Source organism: Micromys minutus (assembly GCF_963924665.1).
Source record: "Micromys minutus genome assembly, chromosome: 10".
Lineage (NCBI taxonomy): Eukaryota > Metazoa > Chordata > Mammalia > Rodentia > Muridae > Micromys > Micromys minutus.
In genome coordinates, this window is record NC_137979.1 from 8,035,724 (window position 1) to 8,035,926 (window position 203).

Genomic DNA, 203 nt, shown 5'->3' on the forward strand with positions numbered 1-203 from the left:
AGGAACTGGGTTCTTCATTTGTTAAAACTAGTGCTCACAGGAGCACAGGAGTCATAGCTCCCCTTTGTGTGAGAATGTGAATCCGTGTGTAAAAAAAAAAAAAACACAATGGAGTGTTTGCTTCTTGCACAAGTATGGCCATGTTTGTGCACACCCGAAAACAAGGCACCTGAGAGTAAGACACGAAACCATCACCCAGGATG